Raw genomic sequence first — 1,992 nt, 5'->3', positions numbered from 1 at the left:
GGGGGTGATGGTTTGAGGGAGCACATGTGGACAGAATGGCATGGCAGCAGTTAGTGTGGTGCCACCGGGGCTGCAGCCAAGGAAATTGAGGGTGAAGGTCTGTCTGGAGGCCCTAGGCTTGTTCTGAGTTGTGATAAAGTCCCCTCAGACCACTATGCCTTGGAGGCAGCCTTGTGCCTTCCTGTTGTCGTCCTGCCTTGAATACATTCCAGTGTTGTCCGGCCAAAATGTTACCATGCGTCCATTCTTTAATTCTCCTTTTCATGGTTTATAGTCATTAAGTTAAGCCGATACAGTACATTAAAATGATTACTAATTAATTTAAACATCATAATTTTATGAAGTGAATAACAATGCCATTTATTTCTAAAAAGCATATTAATAAGAGTGTGTGTATTCTCACTTAAAACACACATTTTATATTTTGAATATCACATTGTAACTCTTCTTCTTTCTTTCAAACTTCAGTGTTTTGTTTTTTTTTTAACCTGGAAGGACTAGAGATACAAGTGGGCAAACCTAACACATATCTATAGAATACACCGAACACCCCACACCACAGATGATAACTATGGTTATTCACAAAAGGGTGAAGAGTTTGGAGAAGGCCGGAGAAGTGAACAATCTAGGACAACATCGCTGAACTGGAAAGTGAGCTGAATTGGAGGATTATTTTTCCTAAATCAGCTATGTTGCTAAACCTAACACATATCTATAGAATACACCGAACACCCCACACCACAGATGATAACTATGGTTATTCACAAAAGGGTGAAGAGTTTGGAGAAGGCCGGAGAAGTGAACAATCTAGGACAACATCGCTGAACTGGAAAGTGAGCTGAATTGGAGGATTATTTTTCCTAAATCAGCTATGTTGTCCTAGATTGTTCCCTTCTCCGGCCCTCTCCAAACTCCTCACCCTTTTGTGAATAACCCTGAATTGCATGTCTATCAGCTCTATGATTCACTCTTTTAATAGATTCAGATTTTCAGGAGAAGCTGTGTCCCTTAATATGGAATGATTTTAGCATTAAGCTCCTATTACCCTATCTATCCGTCCCCCAGAGCTCTTTTGGAGCTGTCTCCTATCATGACAAATTATCATAATTACCCCCCAATAAGTGGTTGGGATGTTCTGAGTGTGTGGAGCCGCTTTCCGTTCACTTCATATAATGAAAAACTTCCCTTTGTCAGTATTCTTTGCTGAAATGTCTATTTCTTTATTTTCTGCTGCACATCTGCAACAGGGAAGAATCATGTGACATGAACACACAGAAGAGGGAATATTCCCCTCAATTATCCAATCTTGTGCGGATGAAATAAGAAAGAAGGAATTTGGCGTTTACATCATTGGATAACTGAAGTGAATATTGAAACCATTTATTGTGTGAAGATTCTCCAATCTTTTAGTAAATCCGCGTCCACACTCCGAAGCACCACTCCTCTATAATATTATACTTGTAATGAGAGCATTTTTGGGTGCAGTTAAAGTGTTATGTAATATCTCCTTGTTATTGTAGCTCTGCTAATCACAGGTTATCATATCATTGTTTGGTCATTATCACCTAAAGTCAACCAGTTCAAACAGCAACATTGACAATAATAAGGATGACACCGATACATAAATGCAGAAAAATACATTCAAAATGTTATAATAACATATATATTTTTAAATAATAGACACATACATAGTTACATAGTCGGTGACGTTGAATAAAGACACAGCTCCATCAGGTTCAAACCATATGCAAATATACAGAAAACACAGAAAATATTTTTGCGTTCAGAAATTACTTAGCTATAAACCTACATAATAATAATAATAATAATAATAATATACTGTAGGGTGATTACCTACATGCATTGTAGCATAAAACTATCATAATGGGTGATAATATTAAATGCAAATAGAAATCAATAAAAAAACATACTAAAAATAATGTTGTGATATTAATAACAATAATATTAATATGAAAATAATAATTCAGATAT

At 36.3% G+C, this 1,992-nt stretch overlaps 1 protein-coding gene across 1 annotated transcript in view; it reads left to right on the top strand.

Moving 5' to 3' along the window:
* FOXF1 (forkhead box F1) overlaps nt 1-1,992 on the top strand; it is a 4,441-nt gene that overhangs the window by 1,947 nt on the left and 502 nt on the right. The window lies entirely within an intron of this gene.

This window comes from Nanorana parkeri, unplaced genomic scaffold (genome assembly GCF_000935625.1).
Source record: "Nanorana parkeri isolate BGI_ZX_2015 unplaced genomic scaffold, ASM93562v1 scaffold2525, whole genome shotgun sequence".
Classification (NCBI taxonomy): domain Eukaryota; kingdom Metazoa; phylum Chordata; class Amphibia; order Anura; family Dicroglossidae; genus Nanorana; species Nanorana parkeri.
Note: the sequence above shows the minus strand (reverse complement) of the source record. Positions and strands in the feature narration are given on the sequence as shown.